We start from the raw sequence: 10616 nt of genomic DNA, 5'->3' as shown, positions 1-10616 counted from the left end.
GAAGTAGACGGAGCACCTTCCCTGGGAATATTACCAGGTATGAGGGAGTGGCGCAGTGTTGCCACCCGAGATGTTGAAATATTTAATAACTAACACGGAAAGAGTTTAACACTGATGTTGTATGTATGTATTTGTTTACAGAGCACTACGTCGAGAAGATAAATCCAAGCGGAGAGGTAGTAAACGTAAGGCAAAAACTTATCCTTTCCGCGAAGCACAGTCCATTTAGGGTCAGGAATTACAGCGCAGTTGTACTCAGCACCGCACACGACACAGCACACTGCGTAGCACACAGCACAGCTCACGACACTCAGCATAGCACACAGCACTCAGTTCAACACACAGCATACTAGCATGCTGCACAACACACAGCACAGCATTCAGCACCCAGCACCAAGCAAACTCGCACACAGCACAGCACACAGCGCACATCACTCATCACCAAGCCCACTCACACACAGCACAGCACAACACTCAGCACCCAGCACACATCACACTCACACACAGCATAACAAACAGCACAGCACTCAGCACACAGCACTGAGCACCCAGCACACTCGCACACAGCACAGCACTCAGCACCCAGCTCACTTGCACTTAGCACAACACATAGCACAGCACTCACCCAGACACAGCAACCACACACAACACACTCGCCACAACATACAGCACAGCGCTCAGCATCCAGCACCCATTACGCAGTACACTCGCACCGCTGGGGGGGCGGTGAATTAGCGAGCGGGCCCCGCATTCACCGCGTTCAGTGCGACGCAGGTTCGAAGCCGCCGCTACCACCTGGGATCTTTCAGTCACCGCTGATTGGCTTAAGACTACCCACATGCTGTTCTGAAGACTACCTATCAACCTGGACTCTAGAGGAACCGTCCAAGTGAATCAAGAATGACCTCAGGGGAGCAGCGTGAGCCAAGAACAGATGGCGCCACTATATATACACTTGCCTGCGCCATGGCGGGATTAGGCCGACCACCACAGGCCCCTGAAGAAAGCCTACCGATGCTATAGGCAAGCACGTAAGAAAAAAAAAACTATAAAAAAACAGCCCCCAGCCCCCATCACACTCGCACTCAGCACAGCACTCAACAAACAGCACCCAGCATCTAACACACTCGCACACATCACACCACAGCACAGCACCCAGCACACTCGCACCCAGCACAACACTCAGCACACGGTCCCCACACATAGCACTCAGCAAACAACACACGGCACAGCACTCATCTCACAACACTCAGCTTACAACACTCAGCAAACAACACACAGTGGGCTAGCCAATTCGACAGACAAGCAACACTTTGCAACAGGCGGCGTGTATGGAATACGCCTTAGCAGAGTATCCTAATCCATGTGACTCGTAGCAAGAAGCAAAGGAGGTCACTTAATGAGGCGGGAGCAGGAAACCGGCCGTGATCTCTCCTCTCGGACGCTTGGTCGGTGCTGTGCTGGGGGCAGTAGTGGCGGTTGTGTTGGAGGTGGTGGTGGTGGTGGCTGTGTTGGCTGCGGTGGTGGTGGTGGCTGTGTTGGCTGCGGTGGTGGTGGTGGCTGTGTTGGCTGCGGTGGTGGTGGTGGCTGTGTTGGCTGCGGTGGTGGTGGTGGCGGTGTTGGCGGGGGGGGTGGTGGTGGCTGTGTTGGCTGCGGTGGTGGTGGTGGCTGTGTTGGCTGCGGTGGTGGTGGTGGCTGTGTTGGCTGCGGTGGTGGTGGTGGCTGTGTTGGCTGCGGTGGTGGTGGTGGCTGTGTTGGCTGCGGTGGTGGTGGTGGCTGTGTTGGCTGCGGTGGTGGTGGTGGCTGTGTTGGCTGCGGTGGTGGTGGTGGCTGTGTTGGCTGCGGTGGTGGTGGTGGCTGTGTTGGCGGCGGTGGTGGTGGCTGTGTTGGCGGCGGTGGTGGTGGTGGCTGTGTTGGCGGCGGTGGTGGTGGTGGCTGTGTTGGCTGCGGTGGTGGTGGTGGCTGTGTTGGCTGCGGTGGTGGTGGTGGCTGTGTTGGCGGCGGTGGTGGTGGTGGCTGTGTTGGCGGCGGTGGTGGTGGTGGCTGTGTTGGCGGCGGTGGTGGTGGTGGCTGTGTTGGCGGCGGTGGTGGTGGTGGCTGTGTTGGCTGCGGTGGTGGTGGTGGCTGTTGGCTGCGGTGGTGGTGGTAGCTGTGTTGGCGGCGGTGGTGGTGGTGGCTGTGTTGGCGGTGGTAGTGGTGGTGGCTGTGTTGGCGGCGGTGGTGGTGGTGGCTGTGTTGGCGGCGGTGGTGGTGGTGGCTGTGTTGGCGGCGGTGGTGGTGGTGGCTGTGTTGGCGGCGGTAGTGGTGGTGGCTGTGTTGGCGGCGGTGGTGGTGGTGGCTGTGTTGGCGGCGGTGGTGGTGGTGGCTGTGGGTAGCGGCGGTGTTGCTAGCGTGAAGAGGCTGGTGCCTCGGTTCTGTCTGGACTAGTAGCGTGCCCTGGCAGCGCAGTTTTTCTCAGCGTCACTTTGTGCAGCGTTGGTGGTTTTGCCGCAGAGTTGGTGACAGGAGTGACGCCAGTGGGGACAGTTGTGGAGGTGGGTGTAGGGTGTGGGTCGGCTACCAATGTACAGAAGGGAGGGAGGTCAGGTGGCGCGTGGGAGGGAGGGCCCGGCAGTGTACCATAGCTGTCTCGCCCTCCCAGAGCTCTACTAATAGGCGCACCTAACATCACCATAGCCGATCCAGGATTCAGGACGTTTCATAAGTTAAAGGCGGTAATGTTATAACTGTATTTTGTAAAGAATCCTTATAACCAAAAACTAACTAAAATTATGAGTATTCTTTTTCTTGAACATAACATTGAATAAACAACAGAACAATAATATGAAAATACGTATAGCCACCGTTGCCAGATTATCGTACTCAGAGCATAGAATTTAACGGCTTTTGACGCTAACTATTGCCATGAAAAATCAGAATCTAACTCTTTTAACGATAACTATAAATTAGTTTCGTTATAAACTTATTGGAGCCCATAGTACAGTTTTGGGTATGAAGTCGGGAAATATAAGCGGCTGAGTACGACAATCTGGCAACGTTGAGTCTGTTGCCCCGAGGCCCGAGGCAGCGCGCACGCCATTTTGCTGGTATCATATACCTTAAATAGCATATTTTTACTGCGCGAAGCAAGTGATGTCATTTATTGTGACCTCGTGAGCCTTCATATTTATCTATTTGTGTATATTTCTTTTTTTTTTTTACAGCTAAGGAGACAGTTCAAGGGCGTAAAAAAAAAAAAAAAAAAAAAAAGCCCGCTACTCACTGCTTCCGAACAGAGGTCAATGGAGTGTCAAAAAACAGAGGTCAATTTCGGGAGGAGAGGTGTCCTGATACCCTCCTCTTGAAAGAGTTCAAGTCGTAGGCAGGAGGAAATACAGATGAAGGAAGATTGTTCCAGAGTTTACCAGCGTGAGGGATGGAGTGAAGATGCTGGTTGACTCTTGCATAAGAGGTTTGGACAGTATGGGGATGAGCATGAGTAGAAAGTCCTGTGCAGCGGGGCCGCGGGAGGAAGGGAGGCAACATGGCGGCGGAATTTGAGAGGTAGAAGATTATCAGTATGAGGAGGAGAGCTGATGAGACGAAGAGCCTTTGACTCCACTCTGTCAAGGAGAGCTGTGTGAGTGGACCCCCCTCACACATGAGATGCATACTCCATACGAGGGCGGACAAGGCCCCTGTAAATGGACAGCAACTGTGCGGGGGAGAAGAACTGGCGGAGACGGTACAGAACGCCCAGCCTAGAGGAAGCTGATTTAGTAAGAGATGAGATATGAAGTTTCCAGTTGAGATTTTGAGTTAAGGATAGACCGAGGATGTTTAGTTTTGAGGAAGGTGATAGCTGAGTGTTGTCAAAGAATAGGGGATAGTTGTTTGGAAGATTGTGTCGAGTGGATAGGTGGAGAAACTGTGTTTTTGAGGCGTTGAAGGACACCAGGTTCCTCTTGCCCCAATCGGAAATAATAGTAAGGTCTGAGGCTAAGCGTTCTGTTGCCTCCAGCCTTGAGTCGTTAAGTTCCTGTAGGGTGGGTCTTCTATTAAAAGAAGTTGAGTAATGCAGTGAATCATCGGCGTAGGAATGGATAGGACAGTTCGTTTTGGAAAGAAGATCATCAAAGAACAACAGAAAGAGAGTGGGAGATAGGACAGAACCCTGTGGGACACCACTGTTAATAGGTTTAGGGGAAGAACAGTGACCGTCTACCACAGCAGAAAAAGAACGGTCAGAAAGGAAACTGGAGATAAAGGTACAGAGAGAAGGATAGAAACCATAGGAGGGTAGTTTGTAAAGTAGAGATTTGTGCCAGACCCTATCAAAAGCTTTTGATATGTCCAGCGCAATAGCAAAGGTTTCACCGAAACGGCTAAGAGAGGATGACCAAGAGTCAGTTAGGAAGGCAAGGAGATCACCAGTAGAACGCCCCTTGCGGAACCCATACTGGCGATCAGATAGAAGGTCAGAAGTGGAAAGGTGCTTTTGAATCTTCCGGTTAAGGATCGATTCAAAAGCTTTAGATAGACAAGAAAGTAAAGCTATTGGACGGTAGTTTGAGGGATTGGAACGGTCACCCTTCTTAGGCACAGGCTGTATGAAGGCATACTTCCAGCAGGAAGGAAAGGTGGATGTTGACAAGTAGAGGCGAAAGAGTTTGACCAGGCAGGGTGACAGCACGGAGGCACAGTTTTTAAGGACAATAGGAAGCACTCTATCAGGTCCATAAGCCTTCTGAGGATTGAGGCCAGAGAGGGCATAGAAAATATCATTTTGAAAAATCTTTATAACAGGCATATAAGAGTAAGAGGGGGGATGGGTAGGAGTAATATGCCCAGAATCGTCCAGAGTGGAGTTTTTAGAAAAAGTTTGAGAGAAAAGTTCAGCCTTAGAGATAGATGAGACGGCAGTGTTGCCGTCAGGACTGAGGAGTGGAGGGAAAGATGAAGAAGTGAAGTTGGAGATGTTTTTGGCTAGATGCCAGAAGTCACGGGAAGAGTTAGAGAAAGCAAGGTTTTGACATTTTCAATTAATGAAAGAGTTTTTGGTTAGTCGGAGAATAGATTTGGCACGATTCCGTGCAGAAATGTAAAGTTCATAATTAGCATTAGTTTGAAGGCTCTGGTACCTTTTGTGAGCTGCCTCTCTATCATTGACAGCACGAGAACAAGCGTGATTAAACCAAGGCTTTTTAGCGTGAGGAGTAGAGAAAGAACGAGGAATGTATGCCTCCATTCCAGAGACAATCACCTCTGTGATGCGCTGAGCACACACAGAGGGGTCTCTATCCTGGAAGCAATAATCATTCCACGGGAAATCGGAAAAGTACATCCTCAGGTCGTCCCACCGAGCTGAAGCAAAATGCCAGAAGCATCGCCTCTTCGGTGGGTCCAGAGGGTGTACAGGAGCGATAGGACAGGATGCAGAAATAAGATTGTGATCAGAGGAGCCCAACGGAGAGAACAGTTTGACAGAATAAGCAGAAGGGTTTGAGATAAGGAAGAGGTCTAGAATGTTGGGCCTGTCTCCAAGACGGAGACAGGCCCAACATTCTAGACCTCTTCCTTATCTCAAACCCTTCTGCTTATTCTGTCATGGTGGCAAAACTTACATTACTAGTTTCATTTTTACTAGTGACACGAATTTGTGACCGTTTTTCACAATAGAATTTCACTCTAATAAGTGAATCAGACACCACAGAAATATTACTAGTGTGTGTATGATTGAATACAAAGATAAGCACATACTTTGGTTTAACTTTAGGATGTCTCGTGGATCATTAATAAATAAATGAAAATATCCGGATAGGCTACTCTTTAGCTCATTACCTCCAATGGGCCCCAAAAGACAGTCCCTCCACCAAGTTTGTACCCCACATTTGGTGATGTTATAGGTGCGCCTATTCCTCCAACGCTCAGAGCCCCGATATTCCTCCTCCCAGTGCTCGTCAGTTGTGTCCGAGAGGGCGCTGACTCCTTGTGTGCACACGGCAACCTATGCCTCGCGCTGCTTGGAGGCAACAAATTTGTCAGCAGGTCTTGCTATAGGAACTTTACTATAATACTCTCTCTATATTGATATATTGTTCGTGAGGCTTCCTCTATGAACTTCTCGATCAGGGAGATGAGCTTTCCTCTTTGCAGATCCTCCAAATGACTCACCTCATCACTCCTGCCGTCGGCGACCTGCCATTGCTCGTCCCGGAGTGGTGAGGAGGGTGATTCGACTAACGAATGTCAGTGGGTCTGGAATGTTGGCCTGCTGTTGCAGCTGCTCTGTGTAGGCACACCTGTAGGCTGGAGTGCCGCCCAGACAACTGATGTGACACAGGTTAGGGCAGCATTCCTCTTCACAGCTGACGTAAACAGTTTTCGAGGCTGCCTTTCCGCAGACAGCACACCACTTCTGTGGAAGGTAACGTGGCAGGCCTCGCCAAGCGATGAATCGGTGCGTGGAGGCAGGCATGAGGGAGTTAGGGGGGGAAGGAAAAGCTGTGCGGTGTAGCGTGATGCAGGTGCGGTCAGGGCATGCCAGGGCAGGGCGGTTAATCCCTTCTAAAATGCAATGCAGCTGTGGAATGGAACGCCATAGGCCCTAGGGGATTCCCAGAGGTGTAGCCACGAGAGTGAGGTCAGGGTGACAAGATTCGTCTCGGAACGTCGTCTCTCTCTCGATCTTCTAAAAATTCTTGCTCCTCCGACTGAGCCACGATCAAGAGAGAGAGAGAGAGAGAGAGAGAGAGAGAGAGAGAGAGAGAGAGAGAGAGAGAGAGAGAGAGAGAGAGAGAGAGAATAGTAATAATAATAACAATGATAATAATAATAATAATAATAATAATAATAATAATAATAATAATAATTGTAATAATAATAATAAAATAGTTTATTTCACTAACTGAGGTTATTTTTGTTACATAAATGTTCATAAAGATATACAAAATTAAGGTGTACACTGTCGTAGGAATCAATACTAGTAGAAATATTTACACATACGCCTATAACAAATAATATTACTTACATAATAGCAATAAAACATTAAGACAATAAAAACAATAAGAAAAGAAGTAAATAAAGTAATAAAATAGTAAACCATGTGTTTAACAATGAGCCATGTAATATTTATAATGCCAGTAATATTGCTGTAGGTTACAATGTTACGGAGGATATAAATTATTGTTGTGAAGTGCTTGCTGCAGCCGTAACTTAAATATATTCACGGTGTTAGCCCCTTTAACATATGGAGGGAGCCCGTTCCACACTTTAGGTCCCCTTAGTAAAATGGGACCCGCTTCCTACATCAGTGTCGGCCTTGGGGACGTAGAGGTTGTTTTGCTGTCGTGTCGTGCTGCAGGCAACATTAAAAACAGTGGGAAGACGCAACAGATGGTCGGGGTAAAGCCTGTTCAGGTATTTAAAAACAGCCACTCTTGTGTCGTGAACTATCTTATCTTTTACGGTCGGCCACTTTAATTCAGTTTGGATGGGGGTCACGTGGTCGTATTTTCTACCCTTTCCGTCTACAACTTTAGCGGCAAAATTCTGAAGTTTTTGAACATTTGTTAAAAATGTAATATGTTAGTAGTGCCCCATATAATATTACAGTATTAGAGGATGCTTAACACAAGGTATTGCTCTATGATTTTGGGCGTATTTTTATCAAAATATATAGATTCTGTTGATATACATCAGAGTTCCCGTTACTTTCCTGCTTATTTAATTAATATGTTTCTCGAACGTCATGAATATGTCTAGAAATACACCAAGGTTTTTTATGTAAGTGACGGGATGGATAACACCGTCGTGGAGTTCTATTTTAATTAAAGTTGCTCGGTATATTTGATAGTATCTATCGCGTACCGATGAAGATCCATTGTGTTTTGCAGGCATTAATCATTAGCCCATGCCTTAGGAAGTATATCCTTGCTTTTCGTAGGGTTTCTTCTGTTTTATTTATTACGAGTTCGAGTACGTCTATCGTGCCACTGTGGAGGAACTGAGTATCATCAGCTTACTGGGCAAGGATACAATCTTTTATGTATTCTAGCATGTGATTGACAAAAATTATGAAAAGTATAGGGCCTAATACTGAACCTGGGAAACTCCATAATCTACACTTGATTTTGAAGAGATAGTGATATTTAGACTTGAAGACTGTGTTCTTTCACTTAAGTAGCTTTCGAACCAATAAGTATCGATGTTAGTTTTAAGAAGTAAGGAGTTTTTATAGAAGAATTGTATGGCTAACGCTATCGAAAGCTTTGGTGAGGTCGCACAGGGTTAATAGGGTTGGTTATACGTTTATTATCAATGTTGTTATGGATTTTGTTTGTGATGACTCTGAGGGCTGTTTAGGTTGACAGCCTCGGTCGGAAGCCGTGCTGGTTGTTAGAGAGGTATTTATTTGACTATATTATAGGAATGTAGTCAGCTGAGAGGAAACGATTTTTTCAAGGACTTTCGAAAGGAACAGGTATAAGGGATATTGGGCGGTAGATGACAGTGCTACTCTTATCTCCGCTTTCATATAGAGGGGTGACTATAGCGTGTTTCCAAGTCGTAGGAAAGCGCTCAGTGAAGAGTGAGGCATTAATAATAAATGTTAGGTAAAAGGCAACGACGGATAGGGAATCCTTAATAAATCGGTTCTGTGATGTTATGTTTAGTCTGTTCGCTTTGAAGATATTCTGGGTTTCGTTTCTGGCTTTCATGGCTTCTCGGATTTCATTGGTCATCCAAGGGGCGGGGGCGTCGGAGTGATTCTTTAGTGGTTATTGAAGCACAGGATTCAAGGCTTCTGGTAATGACTGATGTTAACGTGCTTACTTGACCGTTGACGTTGTCGGTATTGAATATTTGATTTAGGTAGTCCGCTTCGCGTAGAAGTAGCAGGCAAAAGAGAGAGAGAGATCCTCCCAGGAGACGTGCGTCCCTGCCGTATGGTGAGCAGTCAGTCCAGCTCCTGATGTGGGCTGATTTGGAAGACAGGCTTGCACCCCATATCCCAATAAAATATATAAAAAATTCTAGCTGAAAACAGAAAAAAACAAAAAGTATAGGTCGGGGTCTAGGCGTGAGCTTGGATTCCGAACTGGTTTTGCTGAGGGGCCCGACCGTGCGGCAGGCTTCCCCAATGCATCCGCTTCCGGGGATTTTGCCAGAAGTGACGGCGCAGAATAAAGTCTATAGGACCCCTTCACCTCGAAGGAGGGAGGGCCTCCTTGTCCTCTCTTTGTTTTGGGGTGCCCGGGGTGGTGTAAAAGCGGCCCGACCTCTCAGAACCAGGACCGGTGTTATCCTTCGGATTGCTCTGCGTTGTGTTCCTGGATCACACACGCAGTCATTTTATTAACCAAGAAGTTGATGAGTATAGCACAAGTACTGACAGTTGTATGTTGTACCCCCAAGTAGTAGGAGGGTTTATATTTGCGTAACTGTAAAATGTTTTACCATAAACTGCAGAGTGGAAAGGAGCAGCAACTCTGGGCTCTAGTGTTTGTGAGACTTTGGGCGTGGCCTCAGGGTGCCAGGGACCCCTGCGACCAGATCACCAATAATGTCATTAATGTATTCATAATATAATCAAGTATCGTCAATAACATCATCAGAATTCCTTCTTTGATAATCCTTATGATGTGACTGCCGTTGCTCTGATGTTGCCCACATGGCGTCCAGAGGCAAGACGCAGGGAGGGTGAAATAGTTGATTAAGATGTTTTATACGTGTGAATATTAACATATACATATAACACACACACACACACACACACACACACACACACACACCACACACAGATACACACACAAAGCTTTCATCTTGTGTCCGTAATTAAAGTTTTCCGGGCAGATTCTCAAAAATTGTGGAGCGAACGGAGAGACCTGCATATTTTTGCAGCTCCTCAATTTTGTGTCCTAGTGTGCGTGCACGTGGATTATTTTACTGAAATAAGGCTCATACGAACCTACTAAGTAAATAATTCAAAAGTGTTTGAGTCAGGAACCTCATTAATTCTAAATATGATAATGATAATATTAATAACAATGATGACAACAACAATATCAATCAATCAATCAATGGGGGCATGCGCCGAGGGGAACGTCGCTTCGCCCACCCTACGACGTCATGTCCGAGGGTCCTTCCAGGCGAGTGTCTCAATGCAGGCCCCCTTCCCATCCTGAGCACCTCCTTGCAGGATCTGTTGACTTGCTCAAGTCACGAACTCCATGGGCGTCCCCTTGGCCTCCTCCACTCAGGATTGTCCCTTTCAAAGACAACCCGATGAGCAGGATCAGCTTCTGGGTAACGTGCCACGTGCCCATATAGCCGGAATTGGCGTTGACGGACTATGAATGCCATGTATGTCGAATCAGTTTCACGGTGTAGTCGTCGGTTTGACACAGTCATTCCAGCGATATCCCATGATTCTGCGTAGACAATTATTACCAAAGGCATCAATCCACCTCTCCAAGTCTTCATTTTGCGTCCATGCCTCACAGCCATAGAGTAAGACAGGGAGCACAAGAGACCTGAAGATCCTGCACAGGTATCGACAACGCCATATACTCGTGCTGGGCGAGTCAATAACACCGTGGGCGAAGCAAATCCGCCGTAAGACTTCCTGGTGAGAC

Source organism: Eriocheir sinensis, chromosome 45, assembly GCF_024679095.1.
Source record: "Eriocheir sinensis breed Jianghai 21 chromosome 45, ASM2467909v1, whole genome shotgun sequence".
NCBI classification, from domain to species: Eukaryota; Metazoa; Arthropoda; class Malacostraca; order Decapoda; family Varunidae; genus Eriocheir; species Eriocheir sinensis.
This window is presented reverse-complemented; position numbering follows the sequence as displayed.